Below are 14,376 nucleotides of genomic sequence, written 5' to 3'. Positions count from 1 at the left end.
TTTGCCTGAAGAGAAGGTGCTGGAGCGAGTGCGGATGCTTGCGCCGGCCACCAGCCTTTATATCGGCTTTAAGATGTGGAAATCTCTTTTCCAAGTGATCATGTCAGAAGAGATCAAGAGCCTATCTCCGAACACACCCCAGCAAACGCACTTATCAGGACTGAGACCTAAACACATCCTGCGTATCAGCGAAGTTTGTTAGTCTGTACCGAAAACTCCCCATTGGTCACTCTGCAAACACTTGGCTTATCTGTCCAGGTTACACAGATCCAGCTCCCGCCCTGTAACAATATCGCAGGACACTTGTTCTCCACACACAGACATGGAGGGAGCGTTCTAGCGCCTTCTCCCGAATGTTAAGATTTCTGGGTCCCACTTGCAGCCTTTCTAACACTGCCCAGCTGGTTGAATTTCTCTGCCTTGGCATTAGACATGAAAAGTAGCTGGGAGCTTTGCTTGGAATGTGAACAGCCCCATGGCAGTCTTTCCTTCCTTCATGGTCAGTGACCACCTGCAGAAATTCATGAAAAACAAGACTTGGAAGCCAACCAGCAACGACCAAGTGCTTCAACTGGGCCTTGTGCAGTGCACCACGTACAGTGGGTGACACATCTCCACTTGCCTTGAGAAAGTCTCAGATTTTAAAAAGACCGAGAAGGAAAAGCAGCCGGGTCTTTAACCCCAGCACCAGGGAGACAGAGGCAGCCTGATCTCTGTGAGTTCGAGGCTAGCCTGGTCTACAAAGTGAGTTCCAGGACAGCCAAGGTTACACAGAGAAACCCTGTCTCAAAAAAGTGCATGTTCAGTTGCATGCATGCAGACACACAAACACACACACACACACACACACACACACACACACACACACACACACACACACACACACACATACAAGAGATAGCCTTGGAAATTGTGAGGCTTGGTTATAACTTAACTACAAACTTCACTGGGGGAGTGTGAAGCGAGCTGGGAGGTCACCTTTGCCTAAGCCTCACAGCTGCAGAGGGAGTAAAGATATTAGCCTCTGTCAGATGTGGAGTTGGTGAAAATCTTTTCCTTTTCTGTAGAGTGAAACTGTGGTCAGAATCCAATGTATGGGAGAAATACTAAATCAAATTACTTATGTGGCAGGTAGTTCTCCAATCAGTGACCTGTAGGTGTCAGCTTCCTTCATGTACAGCTTCCCTGTCCTCGGTATGTGCCCTTGTGGTCAACCTGGAACCATTCAAACTGCAGGTGACCACCTGTGCTCTCATCTGTTGGTGAAGAACAGTCACCTGGCCCCGTCTAGACGTGAGGGAATTTGTTGCCCACCATCCCAACCTCAGCATCACTGTCAGTCTAGGTTTGGAAAACATTTCCCTGCCTACATTTTTCTCCTTGTCCAGACTGGAAAAAATCTCCATCAAGTATATAGTAAAGCTGGGAACTCTGAGCTTGGCATTTAATCCGATCTATAGTCTCCTTCTAAAGGAACACTGAAAGTGAGATGAAAGAAGTTGCTACAGATCTTGACTGTTTTCTCCAAGGGCAGGTTTTATAGACTTAGCCTCCAGCATGTCGTGCTATGGAGGTCAAGGGAGGCAGTGGAGCATCTGTGAGATGGGGCTTATGTGGGAAGGTGCATTAGTAGGGCTGTGCCCTTGAAGAGAGGCTGTATGTTCTCTCTCTCTCTCTCTCTCTCTCTCTCTCTCTCTCTCTCTCTCTCTCTCTCTCTCTCTCTCTCTCTCTCTCATTTATCAGCTTCCATAAAGTGAAGAGAACTCCTCCATCATGTGCTCCCACCATGATACACTTGGTCATGACAGTCCTAAGCAAAAAGCCAAGTGACCTGAAACCCATGAATCCGTGAGCTAAAATGAACTTTTCTCCCTATGAAATTGATTGTCTTAGTCATTTTGTCATTGCAACAGAAAACTGAATAGTCTAAATAAAGGAAAGGAAAGGGCAGCCTGCAGGGGCAGAAAGAAGCTCATGGACTGGGCTGGGTGGCCGTAGAAGCCAGTCACCCGACACGCTCTGATGCCCTTTCCTAGCATGTAGTAGACGCCTACCCTCCTTCTAGTGCATTCTCCTCCTTCCATGCCCCATGCATCATGTGGCTTCCCTTTCCTTCTCTCCCTTTCCCCTTCTAACCACTCTCTGTCTAGTGATAATCACTGGAGAAATAGTCTGAGGCCCAAACCCAAGGATCTCTGCTCACTGAGGATTTACTTTTTCTACCTGAAAATATAAATAACTATTAAAAGCAGTAAATGTGAATGTATGGGATTAGAATTACACAAGAATCCAAAAGGAAAAGTATGTGGGTCAGATGTGTCAACCACAGACAAGAAAGATCACATTTGCAGTGTCCATTGGTTTTCTAGGAAAATAATGCATTTCCCGGGATGACCTTAAGGTCTCTGTCAGATTTATCCTGAAGGCTTCACTTTTTGCAGAGCCCACATTTAGACCATTACACATCTTGCTTTTGCCTCTGTTCTCCTTTGACAAGATGAGTGAGCTATAAATCTGTTATTTAAAATTGGTTATATGAGCTGTAGAACATTATTACTTTTAAAAAATTTAGATGTCAAAGCAAGATTTCATGCTGACCAAAATATGTCTAATCCATATGAGAGGGAAGGGGTGATAACGTCACCTCCTGAAGCGTTTTACAAATCCACAAGAAGTTACTGACCGCTGACCTTTCATTGAAGGGAGAATGAACAGAAAGGAGGAGCAATGGTTGGAGACAGTGAGGGTCTGAGGCTCGCTCGAGCCCTCTGTGCCCTCTGTTGTCTGTGCATCGTGACCCTCAGCCTGAGAGAAAGAGCAGAGAGTTCCTCCTCACATCATCTTCAGACACTGACAAGCTGGCCAACAAAATACACCAAGAGCAGCAGCCAACACAGCAAGCTCAGAATGGGGGCTGCCGAAAGTCATTGGGATTACTATAGATAAAGTAACCTCAGAAATACAGACCTAGGGACTCAGGCAGTTAACGGTTATTAAGTTAAAATAAAACTATCTGGAGAAATCTCCAAGCATATTAACTTTAAAATCACATTTAAATAAGCTATAGGTTAAAAGGGAAGCCATGCAGAAATTAGAAAATATTTTTGATTAAATGGACATAAAAATACACTAGGAAGCCTGAAAGTTTCAGCTTCAGTAGTGTTTAGAGGAAAAAATTATGTAAAATTCATATGTTAGAATATATGCCTTAAGGGATTTGAAAATAGGTTCCAGAAAGATGGCTCAGTGGTTAAGAGCACTGGCTGCTTTTCCAGAGGCGCGTGCACACACACACACACACACACACACACACATTTTTAAAAAGTAAATTTTTAAAAAAGAAAATTGAAAAACAAACATCATAGTTACTCCAAACTAACTGCAGTCAAAACTGAAAGGGAAAATAGTAAAGACGAGCAGAAGCCAGTGGAGCTGAAAGTGGAGAATGCGGACAAAGCACAAGAAACCTGTTTAAATTGTCAGTGAGGCTGTGGTGCTGCAGCCAAACAGCCCAAGAGAATAAGAAGACGGGTATGGACTCTTCCCCACCAGGGATGCTAGGGGGAGCATCGCTGCATCCCTTACACCCCTGACACGTGGTAAAGAGACACTTCAGCATCTCTGCACCCACAAACCCAAACACCAGGAGGAAATAGCCAAGTTCCCACCAAACAACTACCAAGCTGGGCCAAGAAGAAATAAATAACTTCAGTGGCTCTAAATAGTTTTTTTTTCTTTTTAAATTGAATTTTTAGCTGGAAACCTTACAAAGGTCTCAGTACCCACATGGTGGCTCACAACCATCTGGAACTGCAGTTCCAAGGGATCTGTTGCCCTCCTCTGACCTCCAAGGACACTGCACACATATGATGCACTTACATGCAGTCAGAACACTCAAACACATAAACCATAGACATAGACAGAGATAGAGATACAGACAGACAGACAGACAGATAGAAAGATAGGCAGACAAACAACAAATTAAAAAAAAAATAAAGAATTCTAACTAGTTCATGACAAGTAAAACAATTTTGCACAAACAGTAAACACAATTCAATCCCTGGTAAGACTGACCAAAACAACAAAACCAAACTGGTACAAAAGGCCTATCTCAATTTCTATCATCCAATATATTACTCTAGCTATAGCATAAGACCAGAAGACATGCTAAGAGATCCAAAAAGGCCCAGCCCAGCCAGTCTCAGAAGGGGATGCTGGGATTATTGGTTGGGGCACCTAGAATCAGGAGCATTGCCAGAACCCCACGCCATCCTGCCGCATGGCAAGAGCCTGTCTCAAAAGACAAACGAAACAGTGACGGTATGAGTTTTAGACAAAGCAGATTTTATACTACTGTCAGCAATAGAGAAATTTCATAAATACAGAAGAATCGCCTTCCCGCAAGATCCGGTAATCCTCAAAATGTATGTATCTGTCATAGAGTTGTGTATGTTGCAGAGTATTGTGTGTGAGGGGAGAGGTATTGGTTATCCGTTTATGAGGAAGGTAAAGTTAAGGGGTGGTTCTTGTTTGTTTTGTTTTATTTATATTTATATAATATTATATAATATCATATATATTATATATATGAAACATGAAAAAATAAATAAAATTATAATTTGGCTATACTTACTCATCAATTTTGCTATTAATCTAAAGTAAAGAGAAACAGACAGGCTGTTTTCATAGTTGGAGATTTTTAATACAGCACTTCCTGTCACAGAGGGATCAAGTAGACAGGAGTCTGGGAGGAATATAATTCAGCGACACAGCACCATCAATACAGTGGATATGGCTAACATCTATGGAGCACTTCACTCCCCACCAGCAGAATGCCTGTCTCACATACCTCCATGTTTTTCAGTGCAAGCTCTGGAACGCAGCCAGGGCTGGTGGCTTCCTAGGTACACACGCTGTCCCTAAGCCCAGCACAGCCCCGAGCGCCTACGGAATGTTTGTCCAGGCAGGCCACCCTAGAAACCACACAGAGTGTGTTCTTATACCACGGTGGGATTGTTAGAAATCAACATCAGAAACAAATCTTAATGGTATTCTGCTAGACTCAGGACCCGTGCCTAGCCCAGTCTTCATCTGAGAGGCTTCCTCCAGCAGCTGATGGGAGCACATACAGAGGCTCACAGGCAGACATTAGGCAGAGCTCCAGGAACGCTGGAGGAGAGGGGGAAGAAAGAGGGCTAGGACACCACAAGACACCAGAGAATCAGCTAAGCAGAGCTCAGACGGGCTCCCAGAGACTGAAGCGGGCGTCGTGACGCCAGCATGGGTCTGCTCCAGGCTCTCTGCGTACATGCTGAGGTTCTGTAGCTTGGGGATTTTTGTTGGGCTCCTAACAACGTGAGTGGACTCATCTCTGACTCTTTTACCTGCTCATGAGAACTTTTGCTTCCTACTGGGCTGCCTCGTCCAGCCTTGACATGCAGGTATATGCCTAATCTTTATTGCGTTTTGTTATGCCATGCTCAGTTGGTATCCCTGGGAGGCCTGCTCTTTTCTGAAGGGAAATGGCGAGCTGTGGATCTGGGTGAGGGGAGGATGAGGAGGAGAGATTGGAGGGAAGGCTGAGGTGGGGATGAATTGTATGAGAGAAGATAGGTAGATAGATAGATAGATAGATAGATAGATAGATAGATAGATAGATAATCAATATCAGAAAAGGAGCTTGAAACCCCAAAGTACTTGGAATTTCACAACATACTCTTAGATATCACATAGATTAAAGAAACCTTAAAGATAAATTATAAATAAATAAACTCAGAAGTTACTGTAAACATTTCTGTCTGGTAGAAGAATGCATTTAGTGTTTTCTACAACTTTCAATGACTTCGGGTTTTTGTTGTTGTTGTTGCTGTTTTGACCAGAAATAAAAGTGTTATATTGTTCTTTACAAGTGGTATTTAAAAAACAGGACTGAAGGCTATTGCAAGCAACTGCGCTAGAGTGGCATGTGAGGAATTAGAGTTTCAGGATAGCTAAAGTACCTGTTGTAATTGATTCACAGTTTAAAGTCCATTAAAATAAATAAAAACTGCAGGGAAAAAAATCACCATTTTTGGGAAGTAATGAGGATGGTTTGGTGATGTGATGTGATGTGGGATCTTCTCTAGGGTGTTGGGACAGCCCGAGTGTTCAGAACAGAGAGGCTCACACAGAGAAAAAGCTGCAACAGAGGAAAAGAAAGACCCAAGATAGAATCCAATGGCAACACGAAAGAGACCCAAAGAAGAAACGAGGCACGTGATTGACAGAAGGGATTGAGGCAGCAGAGGTAAGAAGCTAGTGGGGACAGGGATAGAGAGGACACTGCCTTTTCAGAGATTCCAGGGTCACCCCACTGCAGCGTCTGCTTACCCCGTGGTCAAGCTGCAGTAGGCAGAGCTATGAGGGGGCAAGAATCAGAGGCATGATTCTTTCAAAAGTTGTAGTGTGTGTGTGTGTGTGTCTGTGTGTATTAGAGGGCTTAGGTTATCCAGTTGTGAGGAAGGTAGTGTAATGGGGTGGTTTGTCTATTTGTTTTGTTTTCTTAGAGTTGGAGAGGTTTGCAACAGGGGCAAACCAACAGGAGAAGAAGAAAGTTTGGATGGAGAAAGGAAAGCCAGAGATGGAGATGCTGGTCCCTAGGATGCCTTGTCATGGGGACCTGCTGAAAGGGGAAGCTGGAGAGGTGGCAGCTCAAGCCTCATGACGTCTTTTATCCTGATGCAATGGCGATGGATCGATCGGGTTAGGGGTGGGGACCAGATAGAGGCCCCACCAGTCATAAAAGGAAGAGAGGAGACCTGGCCTACAAATGAGGAAGGATGAGGTCTGCTGATGCTGTTTCGAGTCTTAAGCTTCCTTTTCCTTTTCTATTTCAGAAGAAGAAAGAGGATTTCTGGGAAGTTATTTGGCCTGTTGTGGATGTGGGCAGGGAGAATAGTGCTATGGGTTTTTGATGAGGCGACCCTTTATTGAGCTCCAATGGTGCAGCGGCAGGTATAGGCCACAAGTCAGGCAGCAGGCGAGCTCTCAGCCCCACAGATACTCCAGACAGCATCTGCATGTGTGCGCATCACCAAGGCAGATAGACGTAATTTCTTACAGACGTCCCTTTATACGGTTCTGACAACCGCCCGCCCCGCCCTCCCCCCCGTCCCCACCATGACATTTAAGGGTGTGTACCTTTTGAAAAGGTTAAACAAGATTACTTCTTTTAGAGGAAACACCCATGACCATGAATGAAATAAAATATTAATTTAGTGGGAGGAGCTGCAGCCTGTTGGAACCTGGGTGTGGAGAGGAGGAAGGAGGGACACATGGGAGGTGCTGGGCTGAAAGAAAGGGCAGGATGCTGGCAAAACTTAAGTCCTGCATGTCTCTGGCTCACTGTGTCTGAAACTGTAGGGTTTTTGTAAGTTGAATGACTTTGACTCTGTCTCTGTCTCTCTGTCTCTCTGTCTCTCTGTCTCTCTGTCTCTCTCTCTCTCTGTCTCTCTCTCTCTCTCTCTCTCTCTCTCTCTCTCTCTCTCTCTCTCACACACACACACACACACACACACAGTTGAATGAAATAGTTAAAGGTTATGGAGTTGAGTCTGAGAGTGTCACAAATGAGCTGTTACAAGGAGGTGTCTTTAGGGCCATTGAGCCTGGTTCACACCACTAGCGGCTCTGTCATTACTCCACAGAGCTGCACAGGCATCAGCCATGGCTTTGTCTGCTGGGGAGCCCTTTAACCACCCAGACCAGGGAGGCTCCATCCCTGAGCCCGCTGGTCTCTACACCTCCTATGAGGAAGCTCCAAAGCACAAAGGGAAAGCATTGGCTCTGGGCTTTTTGTTAGAGGCTCATTTCTCTCTCACCTGCCACGTGTCACGTACAAGTCAGAAGGCTGCTCAGGACTTCTTGTTCTTACACTTCGGGATCTATCCTATGCAAGTGACTTGTCTCTCCACAGGGCCTATCTGTGGAGCCCAATGCATGATGGGAGTACATGATGCTTTGTTGGGGGGCGGGTTCTTCTTTTTTCTTGTGTGTGTGTGTGTGTGTGTGTGTGTGTGTGTGTCTACACACGTGCATACCTGTGCATGAAAGTCAGGTGTCTTCCTCACTCGCTGTCCACCTTGTTTTTGTGAGACAAGCTCTCTTGATGAGCTTGGAGCTCACTGATTGGCTGGCTGGCCAGCAAGCCCCAGAGAGTCTCCTGCTTCTGCCTTGGGCCTGTTTTGGACCTACTCAGAAATGGTGCGTGTCTGTCTGGCCTGACCCTTCCTGCACTAGTCCTGGAGGACTGCCATGGTCCTGTGACACTAAAGCAGCACGGACTTTAAGGCACATCTCAGCGTCTTGTGATGTGAGCACTGGTTACTTCACAAGTGTAAATCATATGCTTACACAGGGCTGTGCCCCACTAGAGCTCGAAGAATTGCTGTTCAGTGGCTTCCAACACAAGCATACAGTCACCAACCCAATAGCCCACGGTGGAGCCATAAACGGATTGACTTTCTTGAGCTAGATGAAGGGAGTTGCATTTTTATTCAAATCCAGTGAAAACTGTAAAGGAAAAAACACCCCAGAATATCGACCTGTTTCACTAAGCACTTTCAGGAGCTGGGGGCAGAGGAACAGGGGGACACGGTAGGAGTTTATGAATAATTACTAATGAATAATTGTAAATGTCAAGATTCTCTTAGGCTGCTCTGTGGATAGTTTCCTGCAGAAGTGAAGAAGGTACAGACAGACATGGGCGGTAGTTGAGATGAGAGAAGGAAGCCAGCGATGACCAGTCATCCTGCAGAAACCTTACAGAGCCATGCCTCACTATGCATGCAGCGCTGCAGTCCTGTCCTTACAGAGCCATCCCTCACTGTGCATGCAGCACTGCAGTCCTGTCCTTACAGAGCCATCCATCACTGTGCATGCAGCGCTGCGGTCCTGTCCTTACAGAGCCATCCCTCACTGTGCATGCAGCGCTGCAGTCCTGTACTTACAGAGCCATCCCTCACTGTGCATGCAGCGCTGCAGTCCTGTACTTACAGAGCCATCTCTCACTGTGCATGCAGCACTGCGGTCCTGTCCTTACAGAGCCATCCCTCACTGTGCATGCAGCGCTGCAGTCCTGTACTTACAGAGCCATCCCTCACTGTGCATGCAGCGCTGCAGTCCTGTCCTTACAGAGCCATCCCTCACTGTGCATGCAGCGCTGCAGTCCTGTCCTTACAGAGCCATCCCTCACTGTGCATGCAGCACTGCAGTCCTGTCCTTACAGAGCCATCCATCACTGTGCATGCAGTGCTGCGGTCCTGTCCTTACAGAGCCATCCCTCACTGTGCATGCAGCGCTGCAGTCCTGTACTTACAGAGCCATCTCTCACTGTGCATGCAGCGCTGCGGCCTGTCCTTACAGAGCCATCCCTCACTGTGCATGCAGCGCTGCAGTTCTGTACTTACAGAGCCATCCCTCACTGTGCATGCAGCGCTGCAGTCCTGTACTTACAGAGCCATCTCTCACTGTGCATGCAGCGCTGCGGTCCTGTCCTTACAGAGCCATCCCTCACTGTGCATGCAGCGCTGCAGTCCTGTACTTACAGAGCCATCCCTCACTGTACATGCAGCGCTGCGGTCCTGTCCTTACAGAGCCATCCCTCACTGTGCATGCAGCGCTGCAGTCCTGTATTACAGAGCCATCCTCACTGTGCATGCAGCGCTGCAGTCCTGTACTTACAGAGCCATCCCTCACTGTACATGCAGTGCTGCGGTCCTGTCCTTACTAGCCATCCCTCACTGTGCATGCAGCGCTGCAGTCCTGTACTTACAGAGCCATCCCTCACTGTGCATGCAGCGCTGCAGTCCTGTACTTACAGAGCCATCCCTCACTGTACATGCAGTGCTGCGGTCCTGTCCTTACAGAGCCATCCCTCACTGTGCATGCAGCGCTGTGCTCTTCTACTAGGGAAGCTGTCCGAGGCATGGTGCTATGGGTCACCTGGCTCCAGCTGTGACTCTGAAAGCCCTGGAACTCTGCGTCTAATGGACACTCATTTTCCAACAAGAGGCTCATTCCTCTAGTCCTGATCGCGAAGACTGGATGGACACATTTGACCCATGACCTCTTTTAGACATCCTCATCAAAGCGTTTCAATAGGAATGACCAGGGGACAGTGACAATGCTTCTGAATTGCTAAGAGATAGTTATAAACAACACCCGTGCCACTGTGGTATCAGTTCTGCACATGGGCAGCTCATGTTTTCTAGAAACTTCTTTTCAGAATCATTACGAACATGGCCAGCTTTGCCTGGCTTTCACAGAGAAGAAAAGCAAGGCTATTAACCAACGTTCTCATCTTTATACAGATGACGAATCACTCAGGAGACTTTTCTTTAGGCAGCGTCTCTTCCTCAATCCTGTTTGCAGTGTTCAAACACTCAAGGTGACAACTAATTTGAGGCATGCACCAAGGGTTGCCTCTGCGGGGACCCAGAAGTTTTGGCAAATGCACCTGAACAAGCGGCAGTGGCGAGGGCGAGCTGTGTGCATTTGGAAGGTGACAGTCCCAAGAGAAACAGCTACGATGGCTCAAGAAAGACTGCTCCAACTCTGGTGTCATTTGGAAAGAATTTCTCTCCTGTGTAAAAACAACTACGTAACAAGTTTGGATCTCCTGGAATTAGAAGCTTTCTAGCAATAATTATTCAAATGTTATTTGACACTTCCCTATTGCCATTTTCCGGGTGTGCTGTTTCTGACCAGCGGTACAAACGGAGAAAGCTGTGAGTGTGGGTCAGTCCACACCACCAGGGCTGTGGGCGCCAGAGCTTGGGTTACAGTCTTAGCAACAAGAGGGTAAACAAAGGCACGGTATATAGCTCCTTGGCAGGAGTGAAATGTGTTCAGACTTTACATAACTGCTAACTTGGGGCTGCCGCAGGATCTATCATACTGACAGCCAGCTTCACAGAGAAACAACCGTGACAGGAGGCAGAGCCAGAATTTCTACATGAGGGGCCATCCCTCACCAGATTTGTACACAACTGCACTGTCCCTTTGGCTAACAAGTTCTAAGTACCAGAATATATGAACAAGATGGCCACAGGCTTCAGGGATATTAATAACTGCTAGCCGGGCCACACAGCAGGGGGACTGTGAATATTTAAGGATGGAAATGTGTCCCAGTGGCAAACACTGCACTCAACGAGGAGGGGGAAATACATGCAATTAGACCGACTCTGTGTGAAACCCTAATCTCCGTCCATGTGTGAGCGTGCTGTACACGGGAGGCATCTGGATTGTTCCAGACAAAGAGAGCTTTTACTCAGCCTCACGTGGCAGGGTGTGGACTGAAATGAAGCCATGGGTGTGTGCGCTGGATGATAAGTGATGATAGGGCCTTGCTTGGGGGAAAGCCCTGCACTAACCTCCGTGGGCGGGGCAGACTCTGTTTACCCATGAACTGACTTGCTCCACACTAACCCCAGGGGTCACACTATCACCCAAGACTCCCCAATTGTGTCACCACAGCCAGCCCACACAGCAGTTGTACAGATCACACCCAAACCAGAAATGGAGAAACATGATGCACACTGTGGCCTCTAGCTTGGCGATCTCGTTACAGCTACTCAAAGGATTTGAGGTACCTTCTAAGCGCCATGTGTGTGTCAGTGTAAGTCCTATATAGGTGACAAAAACCATTGGCATGTCCTCCTCTGTTAAGGAGATACAAGCCACACAAAACAGCTCTTAGGGTGAGAAGGAATGAGAGCCTTGCTTCTGCTGAGGCAGTTGGGCCTTCGAGGAGACCAGAATTGAAGGAAGCATAAGCAAGCACACACACACACACACACACACACACACACACACTGCACCACACAAATGGTGAGACAAGTCCTCTAAGCCCTAGCCAAAGGAGTCCCATCATGCATTGAATGCCGGAGTACACCACAGCTACCTTTACCTCAATTGGACCGTGTTTTCTGAGGCCACAAGACCTAGGGGAGGAGAATAGGGTGAAAGCGGGAGGAAGGAGGAATGGGAGGATACAAGTGATGGGATGGCAATTGAGTTGTAATCTGAATAAATTAATAAAATAAAAAAATCTCCAATGAGGGTGAAAGCAAGGGACCCTTAAACACACAGCTTTCCCAGAGTCCGGCTTTGTCCATGGACTGTGTTGTCTGAGCTGCTGTCACCTCTGGGGCCCAGGCACTGGGTAACACTCTGAGCCCAGATTTGTACTGATTCTGATACAGACCTACAGCCTTACAAAACAGAAACGCGTGTAGGGGAAGTGACTTCTGAAAACAGTGTTTATGCACTGTCATCCACCGCTCTGTAAGTAACTCCCAATAAATCCATTTTACTCCTTGGGGTGAACTTGTATGCGTTGTTAAGTTGCCGGTGCCCTTCCCAATCAGGAGGTAGATGCCACTGTTACAGCCTCCCTGGGTAGCCACACACGCAAACCGCACCGAGGCCACAGGAAGAGTGAATGACTCCCGGCTTTGAAGCCGGCTGATTAACAATCCTGTACGAGAGGGGAACTCCTCTCTTTCACCTGCAGAGAGCTAAAAGCCTAAGACAAGGAGCGGATCTGAGTCTCCTGGCTCTCAGCTCCAACTAGCAGCTCCACACACAGATTTTCAAATGCAAGGTACATCCCAGGGGCAGCATTTCCCCCCAAGAGAAGCTAAAATATGTCTGAAAAATAATCAACAAGACTTGCAGTGAGGTTCTATTTCCATTTGTGTTTAAGGTGTCACAGTTTGGCATAGAATGCAAACATAGAGGTCTTTTAGTTCATCTGACATACGAATAGAAATTGTTCTTACCCAAAAGAGAAACCCTAAACGATATCTTCTGTCTGTGTGTCTGTCTGTCTGTCTGCCTGTCTGTCTATCTATTGTCTATCAGTTATTACCTATCATGAGCACCAACCACACCAGCATTTCACAGATCCACACATCTCCTTAGTATGACATGACATACAAAATGTGCCCTGGGAATTGGACAGGAACCCCAAGTGCCCATCAGAGGCCAAGTCTAAAAGCAGGGCAGAGGCTGCCACGGTGACCTCCGAGGCGCTATGCTGTGATGGCCTCTGAAGCAGAGGAAGACCTCTCCACGGCTCCCAGCCCCCAGCCCCACGCTTCTTAACCTAATACAGCTAAAGGATGAGTGTGGAATCTTTTGAGGATGAGTTCAAAGCGCAGGCCACCTTCCCGCCAGCACTATCCAAGTCCAGCCACAGCCGTGTCTCTGGGAGAGGTGTTGGCAGAGGGCCAAGCTTCAGACCCCCTGCAGGAGAGGACAGTGGTGGGCGCAAGGAGGTTTTCAGAGTGGGAATCTGTGCATCAGTGATGAACACACTTCCCCCTTTATCAAACCTGAACCACCAGCTCCAGCTGTAGGAGAGAAAGGGGGTGAGGGTGGGGGGGTGGGGGGGGGGGGGTGGAGGTGGAGGATTAAGCGTCAATTCGCCTTCAGAGCTATTTTGACCATATACTTATTTTTCCCAGCAACGGTCCCTGCTTCCTCTTCTGGGAGAAATCTTCCCTTGTTTTAATACAATGTTTAAATTTTTTCATTGTCTAGAGCAGTGATTCTCAACCTGTGGGTCATGACCCCCTTGGGGCCTAAATATCCCTTTCACAGGGGTTGCAGACCAGAAATCCTGTATATTAGATATTGACACTACACTTCCTAACAGTAGCAAAATTATTTATGAAGCAGTAATGCAATCATTTTTATGGTTGGGGGTCATTGGGAAGGTTGAGAAGCACTGGTCTAGAGGCGAATAAGAAAACAAAGAGTTCTTCGGTAGCACCCAGAGCCAATGAAAGACGTTTCCATGTGGAAAATGTGGAAGGTGTGGTGGATGCAGCAGTGTGGAGCTCGAAAAAACTGAAGTATCTGCCAACTAACAGTCCAGGAGAAGAGACCGGGTGTGAAAAGGCACACGAGATGCCGTGGATGGCATGATAGTTCGAGAACCTTGGTGTGGCTGGATGCAAGTGCCAGACATCCAGGACACAGACAGCTGAGGGAGCAGGAAAGCCCTTCAGGAAGTCCTGCGGATGCTGATCCAATGAGCTTGAACTTTTTCTTAGGGACTGCCAGGGACCGTTTCCGAGCTCTGGAGATTCATGCCTGTTTACTTCTCATGTCCTGGGAAGAGAACCCTGGGGGAAATGGAGGCCTATACGTTGACATATCAGAGACCTGGGATGAGGCCGGCTGGCCCTACAACTCTGGTTAAAAAAAAAAAAAAAAAAAAAAAAAACTCCATCAAGGAGTCCCTTGGGCAAGGAAGGCTGGAGTGGAAAGGTGTTGGTGAGATGCAATGGTAAGGGTTAATTGCTGGATATGTAATTGGGAAGACGGTGC

Source organism: Acomys russatus, chromosome 13, assembly GCF_903995435.1.
Source record: "Acomys russatus chromosome 13, mAcoRus1.1, whole genome shotgun sequence".
Classification (NCBI taxonomy): Eukaryota; Metazoa; Chordata; class Mammalia; order Rodentia; family Muridae; genus Acomys; species Acomys russatus.
This window is presented reverse-complemented; position numbering follows the sequence as displayed.